Source organism: Dermacentor albipictus, chromosome 5, assembly GCF_038994185.2.
Source record: "Dermacentor albipictus isolate Rhodes 1998 colony chromosome 5, USDA_Dalb.pri_finalv2, whole genome shotgun sequence".
NCBI lineage: Eukaryota > Metazoa > Arthropoda > Arachnida > Ixodida > Ixodidae > Dermacentor > Dermacentor albipictus.
In genome coordinates this window covers 125177132-125204000 of record NC_091825.1, presented here as the reverse complement: position 1 = coordinate 125204000, position 26869 = coordinate 125177132, and the positions used below count along the sequence as shown (strand labels likewise).

The following is a 26869-nucleotide window of genomic DNA, read 5'->3' as shown; positions in this document are numbered from 1 at the left end:
AATGCTTAATAGGACAAGTTCCATCATACAGTCACGCAAGTGCCCTGTGTAGTCACATAATGTGGCAAAATGAATCTTCCTGATGCTTATGTCGGAGTTTGCATGTGCGATGCGGAAACGTGATTGGAAACAAATAGTACTCAATAATTTGACGTGCAACTCTTGTAATGATGTTATCCACAGTGGGTCGTATTGTACTGATGTTTTATGATGATTTTGCCTTTGCGGATACTCGGGTGCCAAAGTTGCCTTGCTTAATAAGGAATGTTGCTTGTACTTTCTTTTATTTGTTATGCTTGCAATCGGAGCGAGTGTTGCAGATTAACGTGTCATTTATACTACGTTCTATCATCCTTTTGGCTAACATATTTAATTAATTATTAATGGAGAAAGCAAGAACCATTGTAAACACACTCCTGCACCTAATCATATGGTCTAATCAAACTCCTTTGCAATATTCTTTTTTCCTGCCGGTAATGTAGGCAGGCACACGGCCATATCTGATGACGTTTTATAAGCAAATCCTTGACCTCTCGGGGCCAAGAACACTGGTTAATTTTTTAAAGTGTTTTGTGGGGGCATGCTGTGCGTGCAGGGGGCTCAAGCGGGCACACCGAGAGGGACACAAGGCGCACCCTCAGGATCTCCAGTTTAATCCGCTTTCCGTGACGCAGCGCCCAGCAGAAACTCCTGGTAAGCCTTTCGACACTGCCGAAGCGCCTGTACCCGCTCGTCTTGCTAAAGCGGAAGCCATTTAGAGCAGGAACGATGGGGTCCCCCTATACACACGTGGCTTAAAAAGAAGAAACAGAATTTCGGCAAGTTCTAGTGCCACTTGCGTAACAGCCACCATACGAAACCCCTTCGTCATTATTTTTCTCAGTTTTACTTTGCTATGTTGTTGCTTTGATATTATCCGCGAGGCCTTAAGTATTTTAGTGCATGTCATCCCATTTTTCATTTCATACTGATCGGCGCAACTCGATGAACAACCGTAATATAAGAGACCACATCATAGGTCAACAAATATTGTAGGGCTAAGCAATCAGTAACATTATTTGGCGGGGAACAAAAATCCCGAAATGCACGTGTGATTGTTGTACTTCGGTACGTTCTTCTGCAAAAATTTTACAAATTCTAAAGCTTTGCATGCCAGGAGGATGATCTGATTATGAGCCATGGCGTAGTGAGATTTTGGATTATTGTTTTACTACCCCAAGTTCTTAACTGCGCACCCAATGCACAGAACGCGGGCGTTTTTGCATTCCTCCCCCCATAGCAATGCGACCACCGCTACCGGGAGTGAACAGTTGGTTCCGGGCAGCGTCAGCTTTCAGCAGTGCAATGCCTGAGGTTCACGATAATTCATGGCCATATCAGGGAAACCTCAAGGGATTTCAATGTCTTCTGAGAAAGCTTTGCCCCATTTCATTGAATAAAAACGAAAGTATGTACGAACTACAGTCAGTCAGCATTCAAAAACTCAGGTTATTAACCGTGATCGATTTTGAACACGAACCTCTGCAACATGATCCTGACGTACTTAAATCTTAAATTTAAATCTTAAGTCTGCCGTACTTAAATCTGCTCCAAGTTAAGCAATATCTTTCTGAAGGAGAACAAACAAGCAATGCTCTTTGAAGAACACCGTTTAAAAACCAAACAGAAACGTTGTTTCCTTTGGTTTTGTTTAGCACAGGAGAATAGTGAAAAAAAGAGAGAAACAGAAAGAAATGGAAAGCAGAAGAAAGAAACTGTGGTTATTATGTTAACTGCTGTGTTCAGGCGCGAGGCTACACAATTTTTTCATACAAGTGAAATGGTTTATCGTAAGTCCTACTGCTTCCAACCAGTCCAGTTAAACTGAATGTATTCTTACCTACCTATTACATGACTACTCAAGCCAAAACTGAATAAACTATCGGCGCTCATGCAGTTCGAATCTACACCAAGGAATAATTTCCTGTAGTGTTTGAAGGGTAATCTATCTATCTATCTATCTATCTATCTATCTATCTATCTATCTATCTATCTATCTATCTATCTATCTATCTATCTATCTATCTATCTATCTATCTATCTATCTATCTATCTATCTATCTATCTATCTATCTATCTATCTATCTATCTATCCCTCCCACCCTCCCTCCCCCCTTCTTTCCTCCCTCTCTCTCTTGAATGTGAAGGTACGACCCATACGACTAAAAGTCAGTTGGCTCCAAACTTCCAATGTATGACCTCGAACACAAACTTTAGCGAGACAACCTGGCATTCGTGTAGTTTTTTTGCCGCAGACCAGGAAGCACGACGCTGCACCTAAACGGAGTGCCTAATTACTTGCAACATTAGCAAATTTGTGCATTTTAGCGTCGCCCCCTTCAAATGCAAGCAACGTAAGGAAGTTGCCGAAACTCCGTGAAACCACTGGAAAGCCGGCGACGACCGCTACCAGCTAAGGCAAGCAGAATTAATATAAGGAAAACGTATTCAAGGATAGTTCGAAGGGGGCAGGGGCGATCTATAGCTGCCGCGAAAAATTTCTATTAATAGGAGGTGAAGAGGTATGCTCTCTGGTTGCAGAGCTTTCATCGAACCAGCAGTTGCTGATGAAGATGCGAGTTAACATCATAATATTTTGTTTGAAGCTGCCTTACCTATTTGCATCAGCATATATTATATTTTCTCGCATTTTGCAGCAACACCAACTAAAACGTCAGTGCGTGGTACTGACGAACTGAAGTCTATTTTTTTTCGTTGCTGATAAAGAAGCAGTGCCATGAACATTGTAGATGTCCTTCCTGAGCAATGAATGAAAGGCTTCGAATGTGTGGTACTCTGGCGACTTTGTTGCCAGCCTGTCAAATATAATACGGCTTTCCTTTCATGGCAGCTGGTGTGAAGCCGGTTATATGCGTTACCATTACGAAGCATTGTGTGTATATTTAATCAGTTAAGCAAACGCAGAGTTATGAATTAGAAAACGCTGGCAGTTCACTGTTATACTAAGGGTTAAACCTACTGCCAGCCAGCCCTTGAGCTTTACAAATTAAAGAAATTTCAACAGCATTTGTTCAGCGTGAACCTCCGTGTAACATTTCTCAATTTCATGAGCTGCATTGACGTGCACATCGCATCTGCGATTCGGTGTGAGGACGTGCCTTACGCATATTTGTTAAGCTAATTGCTGCGTCTCCACGTAACATTATTGGGGAATCGAAATGTAAACACAAAGATGCATATCAGGAAGCCACGATGTGACCGGTTTCTATAGTATCTTCTTCCTGTAAGATATTTGTGAATGCGCACTTGGATGATACTGTCCTTTTTTTTCAGATGATTTTGAGAACGAATTGCAGCGTATCCAAGACCATGGTAGGAGCACCAATTGCCGTTAGATTTATGTCGGAAGTGTCGGCATCAGGGGGACAGGCCACCATGTGATCTGCCGATTCACAGCGGTTCCAAAGGGAAGCTTTCTAGGTCGAGTGAATCTAAGGAACATCTATCTCTACTTTCTGACTGAGCGCTTTCTAAGTTTGCTTTTTGGCATGACCATAATGATACATGTTTTGTCCTTTTATGTCCTGAAATGCAGGTTGCTCAGTAATTTCGACATGGCAGTTTCCAAAGGTCACCATACAAAGTTTCTTAAGTTGTTCGTGCAATTGCTAAATTTTTTTTTAGTTCTGCAAATTTATTCAATATTTATTTATCCCAGTGTTATAAAACGAGAGAAATACTCGTAGCCTGATGCGGGGTGTACAGCAGACTGCGCAGCGGAAAAAAGGTAAACAAGTTCGCAAAGTTGAATTTCAGCTTCCTTCGGCATCGTGGGACATCCATTCTTATGTCCGGGTGAGCCTGTGGTTTGAAACGATATGTCTGGGAAGGTGACGTGTCTTCCAAGTGGCGGGATATTGAATTCACCGGGGGATTGTAAATGCATCTGTGTGCTTACACATGTAGCTTCCTATACGTGGACAGAAACACCACCGTGCAGTACATACGTGCATAGAGGGCAAGGGCACTTTCATTGTTTGTAGCACCACAGCAGCGTAGAAAAATATACTGAAGATATCAGAAAAAAATGCTATTATATGATAGCTACAGTGACCAGCGTTGAAGCATTGCATATCCTTCGATTCATAGGGTAACCAGGATCCGACCAGATTTTTTTTTTCCCCTGATGAACAACTGAGATTCTTTTTATAGCACGTACCTCCCTGCCTTTCCTACCCTTGTTTTCTCTTTCTCTCTCTCTCTTTCTCTTTCTACGCACAGTTTGCTGCCTTAGGTCTGGAGTGAGATATATAGGTATGAAAAAGTGGGAAATTGTAAAAAAAAACAACTGCCCACTTTTCCCTTTTTCTTCCAAACTTTGCGTTAAAGAAACGCACTACATAATACCGCAAGAGCTCAATTATCTCCCTGCGAGCGTGAAAAAATAAAGCAGCTCCTGCGTGTTTCGAATCTTGTTCTTATACAGAAATCATTTGTGTCCGGCTTTATTGCGCATGCGCATCGTTTTTTTCGTGACAGCCATCCTTTCTACGTTGAAACAAAACACATGATACGAACGGTCTTTGGGTGCATCATAGCTCAGAGCGAGATTAATGATGTACTCTTTTTCTAGTTGCCCGAGAAAGAACGTGTTTTCCTTACGAATGTTACTTGCGTGTTTTCTTTTTATGACGCACTCTTTAGCGCAAATGTTGTTATTGTTTTTTTGCGGTTACACCACCACAAAGAAATGGCACGCTGCTCGCACGGGATTTATTGCTTCCTGTAATGTCACAATACTAGTCCGGCTTCCATGTGCTTCAAACGTAGTTACGAGCTGAGCATACAAAATCTTTCTTAGAGTCTCAGACTCTCGTTTCTTGGAGCGCAGTCAATGAAAGCTTCCTGGTAAGTTCACATTTTCAGTGCTTCACGGAAAACTGGGCTTGCGTGATACCCTTGCGTCATTGCTTGCACTGGTGGGCTTCCTGTGGGCTAAAGCGGTCATTTACAGCCGTAGTCAGACAACTCCTGTCACCATCCTTACTTTTTTTTCATATAGACACTAATCAGAAAAATAATTCGAGCTGTAATAGTAAATTTCCCTTTTCGAATACGATAAAAAAGATCCCCTTCAGCGTGATAGTAGGCTTGACATTCCAGAAGAAAAAAAAACGCAAGCACGAAAGACAGGTAGCGACACCGCCCTGAACTTCCCGCAGGAGCTCGAAGTGACGTCATTAATTTTTACGGCGCCTTCTCAAGGCTGAATAATTTTTTGTAGGTAGCGACGGACTACATTGTATCATAAGGAAGTCAGAGACTGCCCTCGAGCAGGTTTTAAGAATATTTACTGCCGCCATGATGGTCCCAAATGCGAAAACATATATTGAAATCAATGACGTCACAGTCCCGTACCGGGGCTTAAGGTTGCGGCACGGAATAAAAAAAAAATTGTTAGTCTTTTATTTTCTATTCATGTGACGAACTGTTTGCCACGAAATTTTTAAAGAGCACTTTACCCGTCCGACCTTGTCTAGCGCTTCTCTTTAGTGGGTCGTTTATTTGTCATTTCATTTGCATTTTACGTTCACATTTCCATTCACAGAGGGGAAAAAAATTGGCCACGTGTTTTTATTAACACAGGTGCACTATATACGCGAAAAAGAAATGTTCAGAACAAAATTTTGCACTCTATTGCACTCAACACAGGGACCAGTGTAGGGAAGCACTAAGAAACGGAAGAAAATAAAGGACGAGCCCTCGTTTTATGTTTCCGTCTTTGTCATTCCTTTTCCTCCGCTGGGCACACTGTGGATTTCGAATCAACTCAGCAACTGCCGCACTAATCATGTGAATTAGCCTGTTTTATAGCTTGAGAAGCAAGACCGTAGGACCCATAAACTCGATGAACAAAAATTATAGATTCAAATGATTGGATCTGTCAATACGAAACTACTTACCGTGATATGTGTTGCTTCGAAGGGGCATTTAACAGACTAATAAAATTCACCAATGGGAAGGTACACCCACCGAGTCTCATTGTGAATAATCTAAACTGCATGTTAAGCGTCGTTTTGTTGTTCTTTCTCTAAAATATGTATTTGGCTTTGCCTTCACAAGAGCTTTCTTGTGGCAAAGCACGTTTTACAATCGTAAACCAGTAATTTCGAAATATACTTATTCGGCTTCACACTCGGCAGGCTATGCAAAGAAAACGGCGCCAAAAATATGAACCCTGCCGAGGAAGGACTGAAAAGCCCGAGGTGTTATTAATCGCATGTTATTCTGTAGTTGGTTTTGGTAAAGAAAATTCTACCTCGTTAAATCAGCCTTCAAATCGCCTCGGAAAGTTTCCCAAAACATTTCCGACAGTTCCCTATAAACATGATGATGATCGAGCATTATTTCTACCCATTGGAATGTGATCGCTGTAATGCTTGGTGCTACTTGTTCGTGATACTCTGGAACACGAACGATATCTTCACTGAAACGCACGTCAGTAGTCCTGCCAAAAGTTGACAACAGTTTAGGGATGTCTAATATTCGTATTGCAGCAGAACTCACTTCCAGACCGTTGCTCGTGAAACGTTGTGAAGAGCAGAGACCACGTTTTACTAATCACTGGGAAACAAATTGTACGCTTGTGGTTTAGGAAGAAAGTGCTTCATAAACGAATGTCCTTCAGAAACCTAGTGTCACTGAACATTGGAGTACATCCACGTTTACAGGTATGGTAGCCATTTGGCTGCTCGTTGGAAGAAATGAGCATGTACTCCTATGTTCAGTGACGCTAGATGTCTAAAGCATGCAAAAAGCAAGAAATAAAGGAAAATTCTAGAAGTTTTTTGAATATATAATGTAGAAGATAAATGTGTCAGCGCAATGTCACTCAATCTAACAAAACTTTAGATATTTTTTTTTATGTAAACAGATATGCGTACAGGCCTGGTACGCATGTCTTCAACCGTATTATTCTTGCTGGTGTTTTTGACACATTATAAGGCTGGTTGTTCCTTTAATAAATATTTCAGTTGGAAGTACATCGCTCGACCTCTAGTGTTTGTTTTCGCTCCCTGACCTCGACTTTTTCGTGCAACTTCAAGGTATACTCTGGGATAAAGTGAAGAAAGGCAGAAGTGAGGGAAAATGTGACGAGTTATTTGGATTATTTTATTATTCAAATCCCGGTCAAGTGCTTCACTCGAACGGGGATGTCGCTGCAAAGGCGCATTATATCCCCTTGAGTTGTCAAAAGTGCTCAAAAGAAACGTAGCTTTATTGCATTTTTTTTTCAGCGATATAGCTGGTGCTGGTTAATTTGCTGTTGTATCGTCATGCACCGCGCCACCGCGGAGCTCTCTGCTATAGTGGCTTCACAGTATTTACCTAATCACTGAGTCATTTTAGCGATAACATTAAGTTAAGTTACTGTAAAAGAAAAACAGTGGACTATTGTCTGTCTGTAGAACTTCAGTGGACAATCGGTTGCACAAATGTCCAGAAAAGCATTCTACAATACATCGCTTACTTAATATACGTTTCTGACTGAAACCTCACCTTTAACAGCTTGTAAAAAGAGCCAAAACAGAGGATATTACCAAGAAAATACAAGTTGGCAAAAGCGAGCTTTGAACCAGAGATGTGTACTGAGATTCAGCTCAGTCCCTAATTGTCCGTGACTCAAGGTTTCATTTGTCGTTTTCATACCACACTTCGTCACATCCACTGCTTCCATCATCGCTGAAAAGAACCATTTTATTGGCGGCATTCACTGTGTTAATGTGCCTAGAATCCACTTTCTGACTACAACCGGTGCACTTTCTTTCCCAGATATGCAATGAACTTGTACGCAAACACAAAACTAAACAAATAAAGATATTCCCCGTAGCAAATAACCCAGTACCGCTGAAAATTTTCACTCTACTGACGAGACTCGTGCACGTGGTAAGTACTCAATAAAAGCTAACTTATTTTACTGTTATCCGAAAGAAAAGATCCAACCTCGAGCGAAATTCGAAGCCTGTTCTCAAAGGGCTTCCTGGCTTTTTTCTTTCTTTTTTTTTGCATTTCCTTTCTTCTGAGGTGACAGCAGCTGCAGCTGATTTGCATATGTAAGGGATTCTCGGGCATTCGTTGCGAATTACCTATCAGCCCCTTTTTTGGCAGATCTGCGTAGGAAAGCTTGATTTCATTTCGGAGCAAAGTTCTTTCTTCGCGCTGATGAAATTAGGCCGCTTGACGAAAAAATAAGAGGCTGACTTCGTTTGTCTATTGTTATTCCGTATCACAAGCGTTCTTCTCCTTTAGTGCCTCTTTAACGCCATTCCTTTCTGATGAAACAAGATAAGTGCTTGGGACTTCCCCACCGAGCGCTTCCTTTCAGTTTCACAAGGTTATTTGGGGAGCACGTAGCTCATTGCAGAAAACCGAGGGGATGCGAAGCAGAACCTTGGAGTTGCGAAGGCTCCTGCGTGCTGCTCCTGTGCCATGTCTAAATTATAACTTCCTATACTTTGTGTCGTGTCGTTTATTCGCAGTTCCGCACTTACGAACGTACCGTACATGTTCGGATATAATACGGTGGTATCAAATATAAATGCATGCGCAATGTTGGAAAATTAGACGGGATAATATAGCAAGGACATTATTTGAACTCTGGCGTACTTACCTCTTTGAGGGTACATATAGAATTTGAACACGCGTTATATTTCAATTCGAATCAACTCAATTCATTCATTTTTGAAGTGCCCATGAAGCAGTTATAAGCCTTGGTAAAGGTGCACTTGTGAATTGACGAAGAATAATCTATGAATTGGAAGATGCAGTAGGAGGAAAATACGAGCTCATTGATCTATGCGGCGCATTCAACTGAAAAATTAGAAATGTTGGCATCAACAATTTATACAAGAATGCCAGACGACTTCAACGATGGCCTAACGCTGACCGGCATCGCAACTGGAGGACTTAGTAGGAGCTCTAGAACGCGGTCATTTCGGTGAAAATTCAAGATAGATTCGTGTTTGACCTTACATAAAAGATGTCTACCTGATGTGTTCCCGATTACCTGCTTACCTGGCTGGGAAGTATATATCTCAGAAGTTCAGTAGCGTAATTTGTTGGGCGAGTCGGTTAAATATTGGCGGGTGGAAGGCACCAGCGAATAAACACAAGCACGAAGAAGCAGTGGACAGAAAAATTGCTGGTGGGTCTTGGTTCAGATGTTGGTGAGGGCTCACAAGAGCCCATCAAGTTCACGGAAAAACGTGAACAATTATGTACTGGCGCGGTGAAGAAGCATATTTGTTTAAGTAGAACAACGAAGAGAAAAACAAAAGGTTTTCGGCCAGACATTTCCAGCGCCAGTAACTTTTTGCTAACCTTTTGTGTTGTTGAACTAAATTGATGTTTATGGTAAAACGTTCCCTGATAATAAATATCTGGCCAGGTGTTCAATTTCGTAAATGAGCTGGTATCAGTACAAATGAATCTTTGCGGTATTATAAGGAACATTTTAAATAGTCTTTCGAGTTACCTTAACGCACATGTCAGTGTCAAATCTACAGTTTTTGTCACTCGATCTCCCTCGAAATGTTTTGACAGAAGCACACAAAATAAGGCAGCATTGTATGCTCTTTGACGTCTGCGCCACTCAGAAGTCAGATCTTGCAGCGCTTTACTGTGGTTAGTGTTGTGTAAGAAGTTAACGCACTTGCACTCATGGGGAAAACGACAAACAAGAAAGAACCATTAGCCTGTCAAACCGTGAACGTAGCACGTACACGAGCTTAGTGTTTTCGGGAATTAGCCCACGGCGCATGAAACATTTCCTTTTTTTTTTCATCTTTCATTAGTCACAAGAACGTGACTAACTTTCCTTGTTTCGATATTGCACCAAGACTAACAAAAGTGCAAAAAAAGGGACACTCCACTTACATTTCGTCCTTACTAAACGAAAATTACACACCCAACAAAGTAGGCACTTAAGCGAGCCGCAAGCGAAGTTTCTGGCAATTGCCATGCAACATGAAACAAATACGCGGCCTATAAAGTCACGGGCCAACCATTCCTAAATGGTTTCGTACGTGAAAACCATGCGTGGCTGTTCGTACACACGCCTGACTGATTTTGAACACGCGTTCATTGATTCGACCGTTTCGCATCACGCAACTTTCGACGCACCAAAGCGTGTACAAAACCATTTAACGGTTTGTAGTAGTGCGATTTCTACCTCGAATGTCATAAAACGATTCCACCACCATGTGATGATGGTTCGCGCTTTCCAGCTCTACGGTAGACCGAAGCACATTAGCCACGTGGCTCTCTTTTCTTCGTTGCTTCGAACGGTTCTGCACACGAAAAACAATTAGCTTTTTGGTCACATAGCCGTAGATCCAGAATATCTGCTCATTCAGATTTTGAATATATATGTAAGGACGCAGAAATATGTGCGATATATTTGTCTGCATGTGACACATTCTCCAGATTTGTTCAAATCGTGGTGCGGCTTCGAATGAGTGAGTAAAATAGGAAAATAAAGCACATAACATGGTATTACGCATGCCACTTCTTAGTTGATATTGCGGTTCTGGCCTTTTCGCAAGCTATTAAACCTTGACACATGGTTTTATAAATGCCCCAGCGTGGTAGACTTATATCTACCACGCTTTCTTCATTTCACTATCGTTACTAATTATTCTTCAACGTCCATGCTTCCCCCATGCAGAACAGCAGGCCACAGTAAGCTATGCCTCAGGCCAACCTCTCTCAGACCTTGCTTTAATGTCATCTCTCTCTCACTCCTTCCCCTTTGCGACCATGTTTAAGCGCCATGAAGTGCGGGAATGTCACGCTTACTTTTTTTTTTTAACTCTTATCATGCGTAGTCAGTTCCTTGATGCGTGGCTGCAAACATCAGAGTCGGTGGCGGCACGTTAGAGAACGGTACTTAAACAATGTTTTCAAAATAATTGACTGGGACTGCGTTCATGTTATTTCCATTCTTTTGTAAATGTTTAGACATCATCATCTGAATCTTCATAAGCGCATATTTTGTACGTTTTTCTCCTGAAACGATAATTGTGTGAGGGTAAAGAGGTTCCTTACTCCTTCTGATTGAAAACGCCTTAACAATAATTCGCCAGTGTGCAGAAATATAGCATGGCTATATGTTCACCAGAATACGCGGGAGTTGGGTTAAATCTCCATAGGAGCTCGCTACATGGGGTCGAACTTGCCTTTACCGTCATATCTTCTTCGAAGGCTGTCTTGCGCTTACACATGGCATCCTTTACGTGACCGATATGTCCTATTCGCCCAATGAATTAATTACCCGTGCTGCCCTAAACCGCTGAGCTTTGACACTTCGCTCGACGGTACACGGCTACTTCTCTCCAGCTTGTTATACGGTATTTTGCTCGTAAAAAAGGAAACAAGAAAACAGCAAAAAATAACTCCACCGCTTGCTATTCTTGACACTGTATTGAAAACAGCGGTGTTATATTGCTCGGAATTGGCATGAGCATGAGTATTATTATTATTATTATTATTATTATTATTATTATTATTATTATTATTATTATTATTATTATTATTATTATTATTATTATTATTATTTATTTGTTTTGAACACATATACACAGGTAACAGGAAAGGGAAAGCAAGGAGCAGGCTGGCAACTGCCACCGGAAGGGGCACAACGCCTGCCTACTCTTCTGAAGGGAGGCGACAGCAACAAGTTTTTTTCGAATAATGCACTGCTTGCACAGATCGAAGTGCGGACAGACACAAACTTACAAACTAAGCGTATCAGTAGCCCTGAATATTTATGAAATGTCCACGCAGCGATGGCATAAAACGCGCGAATAATTTACCCCAGGAAACAGAAGCGCCCACATATGCTTACAGTGCCAACTGTGCCACAATGACAACTTTTCGTTTGTCTTTTTCTTTTTATCGCTGTCGCACGACTTTATTTACATGCTCGACGGAGCAGCCCTTGTGCAAACGACAACAACAACAACATTTGAATTCATAAAAACTTACAAATTCTGGACACGTCGATAATTCAGTTGTACACGCCGGAGCGGAATCAACACGTTTCCGCAGCAACGAAACGATCGGCGCTCTTGGCAAACTACCGGTTCGCTTGGGGTCCCGCGTGCATCTGCCTAAAGAGGGCCGTCTTACTATGTGCGACGTTGTGCCTTTATCCAGTACATTCGTGCCTGGTTAGGCCAGAGTCGTCATTTCGTGTTATTAACTATGTTGTTGACTGTCCTTATAAGTCTTATTTTCTAGCTGACTCGCAGTATTATTGTTTGATTTATTTAACACATTTTCTTTTTTGTGATACATCAACGTCTTCTAAAATCGAGCAACCAAGATAACAGAATCACATAGCTTTTATGAGCTCTCACAAACTAATTTTTTTACGAAGCAAGGCGCATACTGCACAAGCTGGCCAAGCCTTGGCAACGCCAAGCGTATGGTTGCCGCACTTTATTTTTTTCTAATGCTTTATTATTAAATATAATTTCGTGCTTCACATTCATTTCAAGGTTCTGTTGATTCATTTTCGTTAGGCTTACGCCAACCAATGCAATTCAGCAGTAAATAACTTTTCTCTCAGTTTCATTAAATTTGATTTCGCTCTTCGTACAGGCAAGTTCACCTTGAAAATTTGTCTGCGCGTGATGCAAAAGGCGCTCGAGCACCGTGCTTTGAGTGCCCGGTAGAGAACCGCAGGTAAATAAAATTATTGTGGAGCCCCTCGTTACAGTATCTCCTGTGATGTTTTGGAATATTAATCTCCCTAATTTATTCATTTGTTTACTTTGAGCAAGTTATACAATGTAGCGCTAAAATTAACTGCACCAAAAAAAAAAAAGAAAATGTTGTTATTGGCACTTCAGAGTTTGCTTCCAACGAGATTATCAGATGACGTTTGAACTTTATTGCACCCGCCGTGGTTGCTCAGTGACTATTGTGTTGGGCTGCTGAGCACGAGGTCACAGGATCGAATCCCAGCCACGGCGGCCGCATTTCGATGGGGGCGAAATGCGAATACACCCGTGTACTTAGATTTAGGTACACGTTAAAGAACCCCAGATGGTCGAAATTTCCAGAGTCCTCCACTATGGCATGCCTCATAATCAGAAAGTGGTTTTGGCACATAAAACCCCATAATTTAATTTTATTATACAGATTGCGGTACTTTTAGCAGCATGCGAAGAGTGAGATTGCAATGCGCGTTCCTGTAAAAATCAATTATGACACTGTTTTCAACGTTGCATGCTACGCAGGGAAGATCAAAAATAAGAAGCGGCACCTGCGTTACCTATGCACTCGCATGTCGTCTCATAATCATGCACGTAGTGTTGGTCAGTTTAGCACCACACCAATGTCGCGGTTTTTGTTACGTTAGAAAATAAAGACATAGGGTTAGAGCGTTTCCTGCTACTGACATTCTTTATCGCCAATAATGACTTACCAGCCCAATAAGGCAAAACTTATCACACCATGCTAACGGGAAGTAACGAATGCCGCTTTTAACATAAATATGTTCCTTTCGAAGAACATGTTCTTTTTACATGAACGGTGTATGTAATGGTAACCTCGCTCACTGAATTTGCGCACTGCATGCAACTAACACAGTAATCTTGCTTCACGATCTGGAAGCGTTTCTTGAAAATATGCATTTATGCCATATAAATGTCTACACTTTCACATTTTGTTTGGAAGCCCTTTCACATGACCACCGTAGTCAACAATTACTCGTTACCGCCTTTCTGCCAACAGCAAACCAGACACCATTGCGGTTAGCGTCTCTAAGTTGAACCACTCTGCAAAGCGTGCAAAGCCCGCGCCGACCTCAATCATATTATTTGGCAATGCCCCAAAGCCTCACCCACCAACACCTCCCGCACTAACACACGCATCATTAGTACGGCCGAGCAGTGGGAGACATTGCTGCTCAGCTTAGACCCAGAGGAGCAGCTCTGGGCCGTCCGGATGGCCGAAGACGCCGCCAGAAAGCAAGAACTGGCCGCCGTCTGAGGAAGGGGTGGATTGGGGGTTAGTCTCCCGACCCCCGCCACCCCTTAACCCCATCAAGGACACAATAAAGTTTTATCTCTCTCTCTCTCTAAGTTCCCTTCGGATATTTGTCCTTTCTTTGTTTTTCTCGGTGTGTTTATTTTACCATCAAATGACAAACTGTAGTCCCTGTCGAAGTAAACAGTACTAGACATCGAAATGAAAAGGTGTGCTTCTGCGTTCATCAAGGCAGGGAGACCCATTCGCAGCCTCGCCAACTTCACTATAGGCAATATTTCCAACTGCGACAACGCACAGGTCGTCTTTGTCACCACGCGAGACAATTTTAGGGCTACTGCTTTCCGACAGACTATTTTTTCTTACGGCGCGATGTTAATGTTCTAGACGACGCCCCTCAACCGAGCAGTCACGGCGCTGCTGTCCGGGTAACGATCTCGTGGTCCTAATGACACTTTCTAATCGTGATCGATACCTGCGAGCCCTTCGACTTGGTGCCCTGGCAAATGAATCTCCCCTTGTAAAAACGAGCGGTCGTCGCGCGTCACAGCATACGGTGCGGAGAGTTCTTTAATTATCCCAGTTGCAAATCACGACCCTCGCGATAGGATCGTCTGCCGTGTCCATGTTACGGCAACTAAGGGCGCGTTCATTCATCATGGGCATGAAATAATTATGCTTATGGCGTCTTGGTGTCGCTGTTCAGCTCTTGTAGAGTATAATTCAAATGTTATTAACGCGAAATCTGGCTCTACTGTTTGCGGTAGAAGTTGCTACGTTGGCTGAAACCACGCATGTAGCAATGAGCTAAGAGGGAGCGCAACGCGTTAAAATTGAAGCCAGAAACAGTTGTCTGAACACGTGATCGTCTCACGGTAAGTTCATGGCTGGTGAAACAGGATTTTACTTTATATCAGCTCACCTTCAATCTTATAGCAAGAAGGCGTTCGCACTTGTCTATGTCACGACGTAATTTTGAAAGAAAGACCCGTATGTTCCCGCATAATATATGGAAACATGCAGGTTCTTATATGACTTCTTATGTTCATAAGCAAAAGCGAATGCCTTACGAATGTTAAAGCGAATAGTTTTTCGGCATTTGAACTTTTTCAATAGAAAAGGCACCCGGGCTACACGTTCTTTGCTGCACTACACTGGGGAAGGGGGAAGTGAAAAGCAAGATGGAATTGTAAAGGGAGAAGTAAAGAGAAAGAAGGAAAGAGACGAAAACTGGCGCACGGGCACACGCAGCAGCGTTCACCGTGCATACGTAGGTAGAAGAACGGTTGCAGAGGTCCAGTTGTCATTAAAGAAGGACAGCAGGGCTTTGTTGTCGTACGCTGTGCGGATGACAGTCGAATTCAGTGTCCCAGTATGTTTTCTTCTGCGAACGCTCTGCCGTACGCTCGGCTTAAATTCTGAGTACATTAAGCGTTGTTTTCAGAGACGCGTCGCTATGAAAACGCAATATCGAACTATAGTGCGCCATTTTAAAGTGTGTATATCTACTTGCATGGCGCAAGTAACTGGAAATTGATTAACGCCACGCTTTGTATTACGTCTAGTTAGTGATTGTCCTCTTCGGCACCTATATTTTTGAAGCAAACTAAGTTCAAGAGATATCTTTTAGTTTTTTGCATGTTTTTTTTAGTCGTGATGGGGCTCTGCAGTCGCCAAACGTGAAGCCAGATGCTTTCGTGCCTTTTCTGTGCCACGTTTACCTATGAGGGGGGGGGGGGGCATACGCCGAGGGACGAAAGCTGTTTGGCGTGCCCGAAGTTGCGGGCCACCTATTGTAATAGCACTTATTGTTGGGAATCTGCAGGGGCAGGCACTTTCTAATTGAAGGCGACAGGGATGGTCGGAAAAGCATTGTTGACGGGCTGTAGCAGCACCGGCTGTAACTGACAAACGCTCTGACACGCGTTGGCTGGCGTAATGTGGGCCTGGCCGCGCGATCGCAACAAACGACGTTGCGTCAGCGCATATCAGACAAAGCGAAGCGCAGTTCGGTGCTCTGATGCAGGCGTTACACCCGCTGACATTTGGCGCGCTCCCTGTGACACAAAATCCACCGGCGTCACACACAGAACGTCGCTTTATACCGGAAGCAAAGCCGGCTTTATCATGTGCGTTCCTATTTCTTCGCAGGTGGGTCTGCACCGGACCTCATAGCGCTTATAGTTTTAATACTGTGCAGACACACCGGCAGGCATTAGCTACGCCAATCGACTTTTTTTTTGCGCGCCACTCCTGATTCATCGTCTCGGACGTGCAGTGTGCCGCAGTTTGGTGCGTTACCAGTTACGACGCTTACCTTCAAGACAGTTGATTTGGTATGCTCCTTTGTTTGTCTGTGTGATGGCCACCGACAGCTTGGAAATTCTAAGAACTCCAACACGCCTGAGTGACTTCACAGAAAAGTAGGAATTGGACGACCACCCCTACTGAAGTAGACGTGATCAACGGCCCGATGCCCTATCCGCTAAAGGTAATGGCTGCATTCAATTATCCATTTAAACGTATAGTCTGCTGGATAGGCCTCCAGAAACAACGCGGTGGCATACACTTTCCTATTCCAGCGGGCACTACGAGTGTGCGAACCCGCTGCGGTAGCACAGAGACTGTGGCATCGCGCTGCTGAGCTAAAGGTCGCGGGCTCGATCCCAGCCGCGGCGGCCACATCCTGACAGAGGCAGATTGCAAGAAGTCTTTTGTTACAGTGCATATCCCAGTTGAAAAATTCCAGGTGGTGAAAATCATTTCGAAGTGCGCCACCACGCTATGTCGCATAATCAGGTTGCGCTCTTGGCGCGTAAAACCCTAGAATCCATTTGTGTGTGTATGTGTGTTCTTTACTCCCAAGCCGTTATCACTGCAGTCATTAATCTTCTGCCATGTAAAAGGCGTAGTTGTCGAGCGAGCGCAAATCATGCCCCAACCACTAAGGCACCCACTGTATGTATATGAACCGCTGTTGAAAGCGCAGCGGCGAACTGGCTTATACTTTCATGGCAATTGTCGTCCGTTCCTGTCACGACGCGCCTCAGTATCACGATTGTGGTCCGCGTGTTCAAGGCGCAATGATAAAGCTATCAGATGTCTCTAGCCGTAGTTGCCTGCATAAGCTGCGGAGTAAAACAGCAACAGCAAACAAATGAAATCTATACAGGAGAAAAGGAACAAGCGCGCAAGGAAAGAAAACTGCAAACGGACTGCGCGCGTTGAGGTCACGAGTTACAAGCGCAGCCATGCCCGGCTTTCGTAATGCTTTTATCGATTAACCAATTATCGTTCTCTAGCTCGACAAACGAGCATTCTGCGGTTAAACTTAGCCCCGATTAATCGTATTATTTGCGTTTCATATGGCTGAAGAAAGATGGCCTCCCATTTAGTCTGGCTCGTGTGATTGAACACTGGCTAAAACAGCTTGCTTCGTCTCACGTTTGATTTGCAGCACATTATTAATTACTTCAGGCATTTTTCTGTAGGGTGCAATATATTATTATTCATATGTATTGGTTGATACACCGACACAGTATCTTGTACGTTTTGTAAATGTGTTCTGCTTTAAAAAAAAATGATCTAGCTTACATGCAATCTACACACAGGCTCCGGTGTATAGTATACATTTAGATTTTGCAGCGTGTTCGTGCCACTTCGTCTATCGCGTTGCTTTGTTGAGGAATTTCTTAAGTCTCGCATACATGTGTGAAGCCTTTAACAAAGGTTTCGCGTTGAATATAAACTTACGAGTTTTCAGTTCGCGTGAAACCGAGTAGTTCGGGTGCTACAAATATTAGACACTATGTGGAGCTTCGCGTGCGAGGCATACATAATGAGCGACATTTAGCTTTCTTCTCCTTACCCACTTCTCCAAGCGGGCCTAGAGCCACCACTTAAGAGGAAGCTTTAGCTCGGGTACTCCTATCTAAATACATGTAAAAGGAGAATTCGTTTTTCTAGGCAACCACTGCACCAAATTTGACGGGGTTTGCTGCATTTAAAAGAAAAACTTAAAATCTAGTGACTGTTGGTTTCGAATTTTCGATTTAGGTCGTCAATGTTTTATAAAAATTTGGCAAAAATCGCAAATTTTCAGAAAACGAAACTATCAAGTTTACAACTCCGTAACTCAGCAAGAAAAAATGATATCGCAATTCTGTGAATTGCACCTAATAGCACATCTAAAGCGGACAAAATTGATATGTTACACATGAACCTCAAAAAATATAATAATATGTAATTACAACTTTTGCAGAACCCTCGTAAACAATGTAACAAATTCACGTAAGATGTAAAATGACATACAATATTTGTCCGCTTTGAATGATCTAATGGATGCCGTTTACAGAACCGCGATATCTGTTCTTGATGCAGAGCTATTAGTGTGTAAACTTCATGCTTCTATTTTTTTCAAACTTCTGAATTTTTGAAAATCTTTCTAACAAAATTCAAGCCCTAAATCAAAATTCTGCTTCCAACAGTCACTAGAATTTATCTTACACTCTCAAATGCAACAAATTTCATCAAAATCGGTCCAAGGGTTATCTCAGAAAAACGTTTTTGCGTTTTTACATGTATTTGAATAGGCCGCGTCGGAGTTGGGCCCGAGCTAAAGCTTCCTCTTAAGTATATTTTCTCTTTCTCTTTTTGTCAGACATTTGATGTCGCGACCCACTACGTTCACGCAGAGGTCGCTTAACTACGAAGAGAAAGGCAGTGCGTCTGCACATTCATAGCAGAACAAGACGTGGTGTAAATGGCCCTCGACCGTTTTGCAACGACCTATTTCTACGCGTAGGGCTAACTGAAACAGCGTTCCCGTGGAGTCTTTCAATTAGCAAGCAATGTGAAGATGGCGTGGTACATATGCGAAATGGCAGGCGTCGCAAATTGCCGAGCTGTTCAACTTAACTGCTTGAGCACCTTCGACGAGCATTCGGAAACGCTTCGCCCTTCCCGTTTTAGGCTTAAAAGGCCAAACACGACGCGATGCTTGTGAAGCACTGTTTATAATAAACGGGGCAAAGTGCATCGTAAGTTAAGTAGAGTGCTTGCGACGCGCTACCGCCTGCGTGGGTCTCTTTTTTTTTCTACGTTTGGAAGAAGGCCCGCGAAATAAACTTTTATAAAACAAACCCGGCCTCCCCCTTGTGTATCGCAGTGGTGCTGCTCTCATACAGATGGCGAATGAACTGATTCCGCCAGCGCAATACAACATGTCGAATTTCTCCTACAAGCTCAGGAACGCTTGCATCCTTTAGGCCCTTTGTTGTCCCACAACGATAATCATCATCCACCTTGCGCTCCTTTCGTTTCTTTAACGCTGCGCGCCGGTATACTTCCGAGTACTGAACTACATGCGCGTTATCAGCGTGACCTGCAATTCTTGACAGGAAATAGGCGAGGCGCACAGTTTTGAAGAAAGGAAACGCAAGCAAGGCAGATTAAATGTCATTGTTGTGTGACCAGATACGCCCCAAAGGATATAGGTGTCTCTCACATTTAACGTTTTGGAGACTTTAAGTGTAACTTGCATTCATGGCCCCAATGTAGTGGTCTCACGCAGTATGTCAATAGCATGTGCTGCGATTTTCTAATGACTTTGGCAATTGACTTACTGAGGCCACAACGGTCGTGTCTCAAACGCGGGATACGCCACTGGAAGTAATTTCGCGGCCATACCAATATAAGCGGCCTGTCAAAGCGGTGAAACTACCGTGTCGAAAATAGAATCCGTTTAGTTTATTTACGGCACGTTTCAGGACACCGCTGCTGCTGTGCACAAATGGTAAACCGAGGCGGCTGGAATTTATTATGGAGGCTTGTAAGAGCTCAAGAAACACCACATGAAGGATAGCGACCCTTCAGTCGAATAATATTTATGTTTACAAATCTGTTTCAAAACTAGTGTTGACACGTTGGTCATAAGTACAATAAGTTAGCTAAATAATTAGGCCAATATAATTACCAACGGTATAAAATTACTTCGTGGTTCCTCGGGTCCCCGTTGAAAACATACGATTGGTCATATGTATATACGTATGTAATGTTTCGGTAAAAGCAATGAGCGTATATTGAGGACAAATGTACCGAAATACATGTAGGGCGCCCTGTTTTCAGCGTTTGACCTTCGGCGATTTATATATCGCGATAGCTGTGAAGAAGAAATAAGTGGATTTGTGACTGGATACTTGTGACTCCGCGTTTTCATAAAATGGGAGCCTATAAGCAAATCGTGTGCCTACTTTGTTTCTCTACTATGATTTCAGAGTAAACACCTAGTCATTAAAGATAAAAACAGTCCTCGTTATACATAATTCAAACATTCGTCTTCTTTTCTGTTATAGCTACCCATAGAATCTTCTTGCCGAAGTTGAATAGTTATTCAATTTTACTACATATACACAAGTGGGTAGATTTAATGTTCGAAAAGAGGTCTCAGGGCAGCACACTGTAGTCGTACTCCTTAAAGCAAATTCCAGAAAAAAATACAAGTGAAAAGAAAGAACAACAGAAACGAGAAATTGTTAGAGTAAGAATGACAACATTCGACATATTGATTAAATAATAACAAAAATAAGAGTACTCAAGTGACGAAGAATAGTTCCCTAAAGCTAATCATGGTTCATATTTTAAGGTGTCTCACAAAGTACATACATTATGTGAAATCGTGCAAAGGATTACAAATGAATTCATAAAGCTGGTGTTTAAGTGACACAGAAATGTCAGATTTATTGGTATAAAGCAAGGAATTCCATAGTTTAATTGAAGCAAGACAGATTCTTCTAGTACCATGGTGAGGGCGAAGGTTAGGATGTCGAAAAAAATACATTTGCAGTAAAGAAGGACGCGTACCATTTGAATTAGTCATTTACTTTCATTATGTAGGATATGTGTTATTGGTCGTTACAGAAAGAAAGATACCTTACTTTTAAGCGACAATTTGTACAATGGCTCCATTAGCTTTCCGGCAACCTGCGTAGTGTCTCTTCAAATAACATTGATACCGTAAGTAGCGTAATGAACATCGCCGCTGGAATATACTCAGGACATCCTAATCTAACCCGAAATTCCCGTACGTCAAATAACCACAAGAAAGATGTTAGTTCCTGCTGAAGGACAGTTGAATGTAACATGTCCTTTCGTTGTTTTTTTTTTACTTCATTTGCTTTCTGCGTTACAGGATGACTTCTTCGTTTGCATTATCTTGCGCGTATTGTTTCGACACAGACGGGCCCTCATTGGCTCGAGGCTGCGTTAAAGGACCGACTGTCACGGACATTGATCGATGCTTCCGGCGGCGTTGCACCTGAATCAATCACCCCGCCGCACCCACAGTATCGATGGACTTCGTCGCAGCTTGCCCACGTACCCTAGACTGTTATATGTTACGACACAAAGAAAGAGTACCTGAAGTAAAGAAAGAAACAAAAATGTTTCCGATTTCGTAACGGTGGCAACTTTCTCCCTCAAAACAATGCATGGAGCGTCCCTGCCTATACTCGTGCGTGCCTATTCAATGACTCTATAGTCTCAACGACGACGAGGCGTTGTCGTTTGGCTGGTAGTAATGGTTTGTCTCGGTCTCGCCTAGCTTACCCCGGTGCTTGCAATGTTCGAAGAGACGCAGCGCCTACGCCAAATGACGCTGTCTTTTGTCCTGCGCTTCTGGCGTTAGGGTTGCTAAGGAAAGAACTGAAGTTTTTTGTGCTATATTTCAGCGGGGGTAGATCATTCTTTGACCAACACTTCAGGTCAGGATTGTTCCTAATTTTCTGAAGAAAATAAAATACAGAAAGGATGGCTTATTGAGAGAGAAGTGGACCACTCCACCGTTCACTGTTACTCTTTTGTACTTCTTTCAGAAGACATGCGGAGAACACCTTGCGTTTAACAACGCAGTTTTCTTTTTTTTTCTTCTATGCTTGTATGCTACGTGACACTCTCTGATGTAATTTTTACGAGAAGCCGCCACCATCAGCATGATCACCACTGACATGGTTTTGCAGAGGTAAAAAAAAATCAGTTAAGATTGTCTCACTGAACCAAAGAATTGGGAAACATGGAGTCCACACGTGTAGATAAGTAGTGACCTCACAAATGTGTCTCCAGTAAAATTTTACATGAACGCGCTTTAAGCGCATATTAGAGTTCTGTAGTGAGCCAGTGCTTGCACGTTAGAGATGCACCGTCTCCTTCCCGTTGCTGTTTATATTCGTCCTTTACAGTTTGCATCTGTTCAATAAGGTCACCTGCAAAAAGGTTGACTTCTTTGTTGGGGACAATCCCGTGAAATCCGGCATACGTAATCACTTTCAGAATCTTGCAAGCGAGAACCACTGAGAACAAAGCACTATTTTGATGACGGCGGAAAGAGTCTCGCTGGGCCGATGTACAATACAGGAGTTAACAATAATGTGCGTCGATTATTCCTCTGCTGACGCATAATAATGACGCATACAGTTGGGAAATTTCGTTCTGTCACCGACCCATAAACCAGATGACATTTATTAAAGCATACACTTTCACGTTGTATAACTAACCTGTGCTGTTTAGCTTAAATAGTGGTAATATATGCCAGAGTATGGATACATTGATTTTTCTTTTTCGTCAAGCGAGACTTTGACATTCCTCTCGGTAAAATTTGCAGGAGCAAGGTATAGGTAAATGTGGTGCATGGTTTGATGTTGCAATATGCATAATATTACTCCAGGCGCTACAGAGGCGCATGCTACCCCTAAAAATTTTGGAACTTTTATGCTACATTCCTTCTTAACAAAATGTAAATAAAGCGTTCCAGCCCGCGCTGCTGCCATCGATATTTGAACTAAAGGGCACCGTTTACATATCAGACGTGGAAATGTGCGTTTTCCTACATGGTTAGAGGCTTTCAAGTGTGCATTTAACGTTCCTCTCAATTCCGTACATTCAAATCGAGTGTTACCGTACAATAGAACAAATCTTTGAAACTTGCTTGTAAGAATACAAGGAATCGTAATTCTGTGGGAAGAATAGAATGGGTCGTGGGGTCAAATCCCGGCCACGGCGGCCGCATTTTGATGGAGGCGAAATGCAAAAACACCCGACCCATGTACTTAGAATTAGGTGAACGTTAAAGAACTCAAGGTGGTCAAAATTAACCCTGAGTTACCCACTACGACGTTCTTCATAATCAGATCGTAGTTCTGGCACGTAAAACACCATAATCTAGTTTTTTTTAATGAGAGAATGTGATAACTACTCCAGCCTCTAACATTTTATTTCGACGCAGTTTATGTTCGAGCCGGGTCTGGCTTCTCCGGTCGTACAATACATCACCCTTTTTGTTCCCGATGAACCTCCCCGCAGAAGGCGTTATCCACGATACTAAGATTCTTGCGGTCTACGGACCGTCATGATAGACTTTAAGAAAGCCACCCGCTACCGATCTACAGTGTAGGTGGTTTTTGCTGATCTCTCTTTCCCTTTGTCTTTCTCTCCGCCCTTCCGTTCCCTCTCTCTCTTTATGCCCCTATTCCTTCCCCCCGTGCAGGGTAGCTAAGCGGAACTACATCTTGTTAACCTCCCTGCTTTTCTATTCATCATTTCTCTCTCTCTCTCTCTCTCGCTTGCATGCACACAGGCACGCACACACACACACACGCACATACACACACGCACACACACACACGCACGCACGCACGCACACGCACACACACACACGCATACACAACACGCGCACGCACGCGCACGCACACACACACACACGCACACGCACACGCACACACACACACGCACACACACACACGCACACACACACACACGCATACACAACACGCGCACGCACACACACGCGCACGCACACACACACACACACACACACGCATACACAACACGCGCACGCACACACACGCGCACGCACACACACACACACACACACGCACACACACACACACACGCATACACAACACGCGCACGCACACACACGCGCACGCACACACACACACACACACACGCATACACAACACGCGCACGCACACACACGCGCACGCACACACACACACACACACACACACACACACACACACACACACACACACACACACACACACACACACACACACACACACAGCCACTTTTGATTCCGCATCAAGAGTTGCGGCAGCTGCAGCGTGGCACTCCGCGTGTCCAGTTTCTCGCCGCCTTTACCATTTCTTCATCTTCTTCCCAACTTTGTCTCGGTTGCGCTTCCTTTTCCTCGGAATTTCATCACCTCTGGAGTGGACGAAGCCCACCTATCAGCGGAGTAAGTACCGGTACTCTCATCTTGTGCGCGCTCTCCACTTTCCCGCGCTTTCTTTCTTTACAGGCTCTCTCAGTGTAACCCATATGGAGCCGAACTTCGCGCAGGAGGGCCTTTCCGCAACGAGGGCTCTCTTCTCGGAAGGCTAATAGCGGTTTCGATTATTCTCTGTCCGGCGGCTACTTTTACGGCGCGCCACAAAATGAGCGCGCCCTATTTCTCACCAAGTGTTTCTTTCTTTGCTTTCTTCATCTTCGCAGAGACTGACGACCAGCTGCTCTCTTTCGCGAAGATTAGCTACCTTCCGTCCTTGGCTTGTTGATCGCTTTGGCCATATATCCGATGGAGCCAGGTTGAAAGGAAGCCTCGGCTGGGCTATACCTGTTCCTGAGCCACGTTCTATGAAAACTAATCTGTTTTTTTTCGTGTTTTTTTTTTCTTTTCCTGTTCGCTCTTCTCGACGCGTTATAGCTGACACCTAATCGGTAGCTATGGGAACATGAGAGTGCTTGGCAAGGCGGAAAGGCTCGTGTCTACTCTTCAGATAACGGGCCCCGTTTCTTATCATTACTTTTTTGTGCTGCCTGTGACTTTAAGCAAAAGCAAAATGATTTCCATTGCATTGACTCTCTTTCTTATTACGTAATAATTCCTAGTGTTTTCCACTCCACAGCCAGAGCTCCGCTATATGAGGGCATGGAGGAGGCCTTATTGACTCCAGATAAATTTGGCCGCCAAAGGTATTTTAACGTGTACCTAAATCTTTGTCCACCTACCTTCTTGCGCACCGGCCAAATTGTAATGTGGCCACCTTGGTCGTCAATTGAGCTCGCTACCTCATGGTCATCAGCAGAACGTCCTGGACGGTTAGATATAGAAGTGTCTATGCCCTTCATTAACTTTAGGTATGCCTCGTTTCTTTCCACTCCTTTATTTACTATATTTAGGTTACATAATATGGGAAACACGGGAGCTGATGCATGACTCCTTGGTTTCAAAAACAAACGTGTAAGTAAAGAGCAGCGGCTGATGCAAGTCTTTCGGACTCCAACATCATCCGAATCTGGCAAGGAAGACTAGCTCCATTCTTATGTGCATGAGCGCTAAACGATCCGTCACTTGCACATATGAGAGGAATAACAGTGGAGACAAATCGCGAGGCAATAAGTAAAAAGAAAAGAGAGAGAGATAGCAAAGAGAGGGAAGGCAGGGAGGTCAACCAGACGAGCGTCCGGAAAAAGAAAAGAAAATAATAAGGAACTTCACCATAGTCGCTACGGTGATCAGCACAACCGTAGAGGTGCTCTTGGGGTACACTGCTGACCTCCATAACGGTGTTTTATCCATTTTTGCATAGCGCTCAAAGTAACTACGAGAAAGAGGAAGGTGTTCTATGTTGGCGGCACAAAATACCGTCGACGTGTTTTGGGATATAGCAGCGTGGCGAAGATGACGGCGGCATGCCGGAAGTTTAGTTTATCGTGGCGTGGCAACGGCGGCAGGATTACATGGGATTGGCGACAGGGTGTCGACGATGACATGACGATGGCTGCGCACCTGCACTTCCTACTACGCTAGTTTGCTCCACGGAAACCAGATACTCCTTGACCATTCGCTTTGCAATCACGCAGGACGAACTGACGCAGATCGACAAGAGGCGTGCGGTGCTTAGCATGACGTCAGCAGTGACACAGGCACTGACCGACTGGCGAGCGCTCTCTTTTCCTCCAACCTCCAGTGCTTGCGAGCTGCCGAGCTCCAGAGGTCAGAACACCTGGAGTTGGAGCACAGGAAGAGCATCGGGAGTCTATAGCGCCGTAGCTTGAATATCGCATAACGCGTGAGTATGCCTAGTATCTCCGGCAAGATACAAAGCAAATGGTGCCCAACCATGCAAAACAGTTGCCAAAAAAAAGCTGTTTACTTTATTATTTATGCAGAAACCATTGAAGCTGGAAGTAATAGAATTGCCGGTGCCACCTTTCTCATGCGTCCGCTATGAAACAATGGCAGTGTTATCTGCGTCCTAGATGATGATAGTGTACAAAATGTTCTTGAGTATGCCACCAAAGTATGTCCTCAACGAAAAAAAAAAATGGCACCAATGCCGTCGTTCATGCACCTTGAGGCAGCATGCCAATGTGCAGAGCAATGATGGTGATTGTGACTTAGAGAGGAAACTCTGTGCTTACTTCTGCTGCCCTTAAGGGAGCCCGGAACCCTGCCTTAAGGGAAGAAAGAAGGAAGTGCTAGGAGACCCCACTTACCGCACACACACACGAGAATTCGCATGATTGTTCCCTCGTACTGTGCGCTAATCAGGTGACCCCGTGCGCGCACCAATTGGAGAGAGCGCGAGCCGTGGAAAAAGGGTAATCCAATGTCTCATCACCACACCACGCCAAGCGCGCGGAAGTGATAGGGGAATGCCCGTCTCTCGTTGAGCCTGTGACGTCATTCGGTCAGGTTCAGAGAAGGGCTACGGTAGCCGCACAAAAGGTATTTGCTTAAATAGAAAACTTCGAC

The 26869-nt window shown here is 43.6% G+C and overlaps 1 protein-coding gene across 2 annotated transcripts in view; it reads left to right on the top strand.

Moving 5' to 3' along the window:
- The window catches only part of LOC135913959 (uncharacterized), a 614840-nt gene that overhangs the window by 450146 nt on the left and 137825 nt on the right, over positions 1-26869 (top strand). The window contains exons 6-7 of one of the 2 annotated variants that reach the window (XR_011514596.1): positions 596-693; positions 3334-3548. The gene's annotated coding sequence lies outside the window, so the exon portion shown is untranslated. Of the gene's footprint in view, positions 1-595; positions 694-3333; positions 3549-26869 lie in introns of those variants that run through there. The other variant, XR_011514597.1, reaches the window with a different exon arrangement.